Below are 7,623 nucleotides of genomic sequence, written 5' to 3' on the forward strand. Positions count from 1 at the left end.
ACTTGACTTGGCTTGACTTAACATGACAACGTTACCAAGCATAATCCCTGACAAAGGATAATGGTGAACATGAGGGCTTAAATACATGGACAATGGGTAAAACAATGATGAGGGAACCAATGAACAGACAGAACTGATAACAAGATAACAAGACAATAACTCAATGAAAACAAGACACATGAACATGGAGGGAAACAGGAATCACATGACGAGGGAACACATGACATAAAACAGGATTTTCAAAATAAAAGACATGAAAAACATGAACAACCACATCAAACATTACATATCCCCCAACTAGGGGCGGCTCTCGACACCCCAAAACATGGACAAACACATTAAACATGATATCATTTCCAAAGTTCTGTAGGGAGCTGGGGGGGGGGGTCTTGAGGCATAGCTTGGAATGGCATGGCATGGGGCATGGCCTGGTGAGACAGGGCGTGGGCATGGGACCAGGGCAGAGTCAGTGGAAGGTGGGGCCCTGAGAGGCTTGAGGGGCGGAGCCGTGGAAGGTGGGGCTGTGAGAGACTTAAAGGGCGACACCAGGGAACTTGGTACCCAGAGAGTAGCCGAAGACTCAAAGGGCCAGGGTGGAGCCGGAGGCAGGAAGGACCAAGGTGGTGCTGGAGGCTCGGAGGAGCAAGGCGGAGCTGGGGGATCGGAAGACTGAGGCGGAGCCGGTGGGGCTGAGGACCAAGGTAGAGCCGTAGGGATGGAGGTCCACAGTGGAGCTGACAGATCGGAGGGACGAGGCGCAGCCAGAGGATCGGAGAGCCAAGGCGGAGCCAGGTGACCGACAGACCAAAGAGGAGCTGGAGGGATGAGGTACTCTGGTAAAGCCATCAGGCTGAAGGACCGCAGTGGAGCCGAGGGAACGTAGAGCCGAGGTGATGTCGAGGAATTGACAGGCCAAGGCGGAGTCCAGGGCTCGGAGGGTCCAGGCGGGGTCAGAGGGTCGAAAGTTCCCCTTTCCTGATCATGAGGAAGTGTCCATAGGGTGGGTACAAGGTCGGGAACCATCTCTTGGTCCAACTGCTCAGATGTGGCCATGACATGGCGTGGAGCAGACTCAGGCATGGCTGTGATGTGGCATGGCATGGAGCAGGCTCAGGCATGGCTGTGACGTGGCATGGAACAGGCTGAAGCATTGCTGTCACATGGCATGGAGCAGGCTGAGGCATTGCTGTGACATGGCATGGAGCAGGCTGAGGCGTTGCTGTGACATGGCATGAAGTAGGCTCAGGATCCGGGGCAAAAGATGGCGCTAGCTCAGCGACCATGACGAGGACCATGACGTGGCTTGGTGGCCATGTCGTGGAACTCTAGCCGGGCGGCCATGTCGTGGAACTCTGGCTCGGCAGCCATGTCGTGGGACTCCGGCTCTTCGAGCATGACATGGGACTCCGGCTCGGCATCCCCCTCCCCCACAGTGAATGTAGAACCAGTAATCTGCAGGGCAAGGTCGATATACTGAACCAGATTGAGGGAACTGTGACTGCCAGGCATCAAACAGGAAATTGGCTCACTTAATCCAAAATGGAAACAGTCTTTGAGGGCAGCCTCATTAAAGTCCACCCGGCAGGCCAGAGTGCAGAAGTCCTCTACATAATCCTCCAGGGGACGATTCCTCTGATGTAGGCGTAGGAGTTGGATTGCTGGGTTCATGGTTAGGTTAGGTATTCTGTAATGATGCTGCTGGTTCTGGCAATGACGAAGACTATGACGATGGAGTGAAGAACCCAAGTGCAATTTATTAACAAAAGTGAGATCTAATAACACTAACTATAACATGAACTAAACAAAACATAAACATGAACTTGACTTAACTTTGACTTGATTTGACTTGACTTGACTTCACATGACAACATTACCAAACATAATCCCTGACAAAGGACAATGGTGAACATGAGGGCTTAAATACATGGACAAGGGGTAAAACAATGACGAGAGAACCAATGAACAGACAGAACTGATAACAAGATAACAAGACAATAACCCAAGGGAAACAGGAATCACATGACTAGGGAACATATGAAATAAAACAGGAACTAGATTTTCAAAATAAAAGACATGAAAAACATGAACAACCACATCAAACATTACAAGCGGGGTCTGCCGATCGCACTCATTGCCACGTGAAACCATGGTTACTGAATGAACAAATGAATGAAAGAATATTACATTTATATAGCGCTTTTTCTGACACTACACTCAAAGTGCTGACTGTCGTAAAACCAAGGTTATTTTTTCTAAGGAAAGGTTAAGGTTAGGTTTAGGGGTAGGGGTTAATGTAGTTTGTCTGTGGGACTCTAAATAAACACACTGCAGTGATGCCCATACTGTATGTTAGTATTTAAATATGGGTTCAAATTGTATCTAAAACTATTTGCACCAAGGTGCAATAAGTATCTACCATTATTTGCACTAGGGTTGGGGTGCAAATAATATTTACCACTATTTGTACTGGATGTAAATAGCATATATAATTATTTGCACCAGGGTGCACATAGCATCTGACACTATGTGCACCAGGGTGTAATTAGTATCTACCATTATTTGCACCAGGGTTGGGGTGCAAATAATAACTGGCACTATTTGCACTGGGGTGTAAATAGCATATACTATTAGTTGCACCAGGGTCCAAATAGCATCTTTTTTTTTTTTTTACATTTAGTTCATCAAGTAGTTATTATCATCAGTTAGTAAAACCCAGCACTAAACATGTGACATTCAGTTCCTCAATTTGTATCCATTTCTAGACAAGCAACTAGTAAGTGCTTTGAAACACTCTCCCTTGGTTGGAAACTCTTGATGGGTGCTGTGTATGTTGCTTCTCTTTTCAAGGTTAATGTGTTTATAGTGGAGACAAGCTGTAATATCCTCATATATCAAAGGTTTGGCCATCTACAGGATATTCCTGAACATTTCACCACCAGCTGCACACCGTTCTCTGTGTAAGAGACGGATTAAGTGTCTTACTCTATCAAAGAATCAATAAACTACAATAATAATAACCTATTTAGTTGCTCATCAGGAATTTGATTTTATATGCTATTTTATAATTTTGCAAACAACTCTGTTCAAGTTTTAAACATCACTCTGTTGTCATAACAGGTCCATTTTGAACCTTATGGGAAGAACCAGTTGTGACCTTTCACCTTTCTGGATGTTTCTTTCAATTTTTTGTACATATATGAATAAAAATTTGACCTAACAATATTTCAAATTTCCTTAAATTTAGCCCCTAGGCCCAAAATGTCTTCTAGCTCCCCCACCTGCTCCACTGGGTATGGGATATTTCCCACAAGTTGCTAACTTTAATCTCAAATGGGGTTTGTGCACATATGCACATGTCCACTCTCACAAACACACACAGTGAGAAATATATATATATATATATATATATATATTTTTTTACAGTTTTAAACAGGCAATATGTAGTAATTAGGTAATATGTGGTAACAGGGAATTTGTAGTAGTTACTAAAAGGATTTTATATGAAAGGGTACAATGGGGCTAAAGGCACCCCAATGGTAAAAGACCATGGATATTGGATGTTATTTTCTCAGAAAACATTTGATGACAGAAATAACTGTTACAGCATCTTCCTAAACCCCCGTAACACTGCAACAAATTGTTAGACATTAGTGGGAAGGAATGAATTTGTTGCAATCAGCGTGCAAAATTAGCCCATTTTGACTGCTGGAAAAGGCAATACAGATTAATTTATGAAACAGGCATGCATTAAAATTGTAACTCTAAAATATACACTTTTGATTTTCTGAAATTCAGAATGTAGCACATCATAGCACATAGTTTTGGAACTTGGACTCTTGGACTTGCTGGGAGGTGGTTGATAACATTTTTCAATGCTGGGAGATGGAGGTCTAATTTGGATCCCATCTTCGATGATCCTACCTCCTGGTCCCTGTATCCCTTACAGTCAGACATGCCTGCCCTAGAGAGTCATCCATCTCGATGAAACAAGAGGAAATGGAGGAGGAAAAGGACCTCCTCCACTGCAGCCTCCCTGGATGAGCCCATGTGTCATCTAATCGGAAGGATATAACCTGTTTGGAAAGGAAGTGTAAACTCTTCCAATCTTCGTTTACTGGAATATACCTTCAAAGATTTTACCAGACTTCAACGACTCCCCAACTACAGTTCACCCATCAGTCAAAATGTCCATAGTGAATGCCAGGTCACTGCCGAACAAAACCTTTATCTTAAATTAAATTTTTAGCTCTTGTGCATTGGACTTTTTATTTGTAACATAGACCTGGTTAAATGTTGGTGATCTGTCGTCTCTTGGCGAGTTGTCTCCTCCTGGTGTAATTTTTTTAGTTCTCTAAGGACTACTGGTCATGGTGGTGGTTTAGCCATTATTTTTAGAAATTGCTTTAAATGCTGCTGTTGATGCTGTAGAAGTTGCCTGTTGATGCTTTTTCATGCTTTGAGGATCATCTTTTAAAAGCTGATCCCAGTTGCCCACTGCTTTGTAGTGCTGGGTTCAAGTCCACCTCAGTCGAGTCCAAGTCAAGTCCAAATCTTTTTACAACTGAGTCCAAGTCGAGTCAGAGTCCAAAAGAGGCCAAGTCCGAGTTGAGTCCGTGACCAAATGAATCTGTTCATGAATCTGAATTAAAATTGTAACCATAAACTCAACATCAATATTTTACAACTAAGAAAAACAATTTGTCAATATAAATTTAACAAAAACACCTCTGTTGCCTTTCATATACACTGGTAGCCAAAAGTTTGGAATAATGTACAGTAAGTTTGGAATTTGCTGTTTCAGATGGAAATTGGTACTTTAATTCACCAAAGTGGCATTCAGCTGATCACAAAGTATAGTCAGGACAATACTGATGTAAAAAACAGCACCATCACTATTTGAAAAAAAGTTATTTTTGATCATATCTAGACAGGCCCCATTTCCAGCAGCCATCACTCCAACATCATGCTAAATTGCTAATTTGGTACTAGAAAATCACTTGCCATTATATCAAACACTGCTGAAAGCTATTTGGTTCGTTAAATGAAGCTTAACATTGTCTTTGTGTTTGTTTTTGAGTTGCAACAGTATGCAATAGACTGGCATGTCTTAAGGTCAATATTAGGTCAAAAATGGCAAAAGAGAAACAGCTTTCTCTAGAAACTCATCTGTCAATCATTGTTTTGAGGAATGAAGGCTATACAATGATTGAAATGCCCCCCCCCCCCCCCAATACAAAGGTGTACACTACAGTCTTCAAAGACAAAGGACAACTGGCTTTAACAAGGACAGAAAGAGATGTGGAAGGCCAGATGTACAACTAAACAAGAGGATAAGTACATCAGAGTCTCTAGTTTGAGAAATAGATGCCTCACATGTCCTCAGCTGTCAGCTTCATTGAATTCTACCAGCTCAACACCAGTTTCATGTACAACAGTAAAGAGAAGACTCAGGGGTGCAGGCCTTATGGGAAGAATTGCAAAGAAAAAGCCACTTTTGAAACAGAAAAGCAAAAAGAAAAGGTTAGAGTGGGCAAAGAAACACAGACATTGGACAATAGATAATTGGAAAAGAGTGTTATGGATCTTAACCTCATTGAGCATTTATGGGATCAGCTAGACTGTAAGGTGCGTGAGAAGACAGCCACATCTATGGCAAGTGCTACAGGAAGTGGGAGGTGAAATGTCACCTGAGTATCTGGACAAACTGACAGCTAGAATGCCAAGGATCTGCAAAGCTGTCATTGCTGCACGTGGAGGATTTTTTGATTAGAACACTTTGACGTAGTTCAAGAAGTTCTGAATTTTTTTTTTCAAATTGCAATAGTAATTTTTCATGTTATTAATGTCCTAACTATACATTGTGATCAGCTGAATGCCACTTTGGTGAATAAAACTACCAATTTCTTTCCATAACAGCAAAATCTGTACATTATTCCAAACTTTCGGCCACCAGTGTATATATTTTATGATTAGTATACTGCTGAACAGACTTCAGAGTGGTTTCAGAATGAAAACAAAACTGTCCTTCAACACACTTCTTTTTGTGTTCTGTTGACGTTTCAATTATTTGTTGCTTTTTCCCCTCCATTCAAACATAAACTAAAGAAAGTGAAAGCTGAATTAGTCATTACAACCAAGGTTATTATGTTTCGAATTTTAATTTAGTTTTTATTTCTACTTCATTTTCAATTTGTCAATTCAATTTAATTGAGTTTTATTTAAAATTATCTCTATCTAAAGAAATAATAGTCTATACTGAGATTTCTTTCTGAATCTTTTTTCTCTATCTGCCGACTGATTTGGGAAAATACAGTACATACAAATTATTCAACACAGTAGTAATCAGCACTCGCTGAGAAGTTACATCTCATGATTTGACTGCAAATGCTACATCCAAAAACACTAGAAAAGCCCACTGATAATATTAGGGCCATGTCGTCACGGACATGTTTTTTAGTTAATTTGTGGGAAACCGCACAATGCAGGGCAGTTCTGCGTGCTGCTCGTTAACCTTAATCCCTGATGCGTCCGTGTGCGTCTCGCAGCAGCTGCCACAGAAGATAAAAAAATAATAATAATTGATATTTGCTTGAGCGGCAGCTCAAATTTCATTGAGCTCTTCTTTAACGGCAAAAACATGGAGAGTAATAATTTTGAGTCATAAATTTAACAGAATTGTCCTTCAAAAGTGTCAGAGATGTAGGCTAAAGAAAGACGTGCATAAGTTACCTGGTGGTTTACGATAAAAATAAAATAAATAAACATTTAAAAATAAAAATGTCATAACCAACTAAATTCATCTCGTAACATGAAGTTTAGCTTCATACACAAACTCTGTCATCGAATAATACATTTATTTTAAAGTCTATAATTAAATTATAAACAAAACATTTCACTGCCCAAAATATCCTAATATTTATTGTGCATGGTTGAATGTTGTGAATGGTGGACAAATGCTGTAAAAGAATGTATTTTAAGCAGCTCGTCAGTGGTTTGAAAATAGTCAATCAATAATAAATAGGTGCTGTTTATCTTTTAGAGTTGCTGTCTGCTTCAGCAATACCGCTTTTTTCCCCAGACTATTTAAAAAGTTACACAGTTAATTCATCAAGCTATTATGGACCAGTTCAAGCTGACAACACTGCATGGACTGCAAGAGACTACAGAAGCCTTCATGTGAAGATACATTACACCTAAAAAGACTTAATATTCAATATTAATACTATTTTTATGATTTTTTATTGTGATATGCTGTTTTTAATCAACTGTGAGAAACGTAATGTGGGTGACTTGAGTCAATGACATTCTTGATTTTAAGTTTTAACAATGATGAAACTGCTATGTGAGCACCATCTTGGCTACACAAGCGGCACATGAAATTTTACCATTTGTCAGGTCCCGTGTTGTGTGAGACTGCCTTGTTTAGTTTCTATTACATTGGTTACATACCTGTCTTTAAGTTTTCATCATGCCAGCCACCTCCTTAGTCGATGTTATACAGTAGTCTCTGTAGTAACATTCAAGTGTATTGGTTGACTGATGAGCGTGCCTGTGCACATGCATATATGTGTGTGTGTGTGTGTGTGTGTTTGCTTAAACACAGTGAAACAACTCTGGCTACGT

The sequence above is a fragment of the Myxocyprinus asiaticus genome, chromosome 15 (assembly GCF_019703515.2).
Source record: "Myxocyprinus asiaticus isolate MX2 ecotype Aquarium Trade chromosome 15, UBuf_Myxa_2, whole genome shotgun sequence".
Taxonomy (NCBI): domain Eukaryota; kingdom Metazoa; phylum Chordata; class Actinopteri; order Cypriniformes; family Catostomidae; genus Myxocyprinus; species Myxocyprinus asiaticus.